Raw genomic sequence first — 423 nt, forward strand, 5'->3', positions numbered from 1 at the left:
TCCATGACTTGCTTTGTTATTTTTTAAACAGTGTCTTTAGAAGAGCAGACATTTTTAAGTTCAATTTGTCAGTTTTTTCCTATTTGTAATTCACTATGTTTTATATCTAAGAAATTTTTGCTTTTTTCAAATTCAAGATTTTTTCCCAAGTTTTCTTCTAGTTTTATAGCTTTACCTATTAGCTTTTATGTTAGTTCTGTGATATATTTGAGTTCATTTTTGTGTATGGTGAAACAGGAGGCAAAGTCTATTTTTTTTCCCAAATGCCTAACCAGTAGGTCCAGCAAATTTATCGTAAAGACTGTTTGTTCATCCAGTCTTCTCGGCGTGTCTTACAAAAATAAATTCACGATATATATGAGTGAGTTTATTTATTTACTTATTTTTTTGAGACAGAGTCTCACTGTGTTGCCCGGGCTAGAG

The sequence above is a fragment of the Propithecus coquereli genome, unplaced genomic scaffold (genome assembly GCF_000956105.1).
Source record: "Propithecus coquereli isolate 6110/MARCELLA unplaced genomic scaffold, Pcoq_1.0 Scaffold267, whole genome shotgun sequence".
NCBI lineage: Eukaryota > Metazoa > Chordata > Mammalia > Primates > Indriidae > Propithecus > Propithecus coquereli.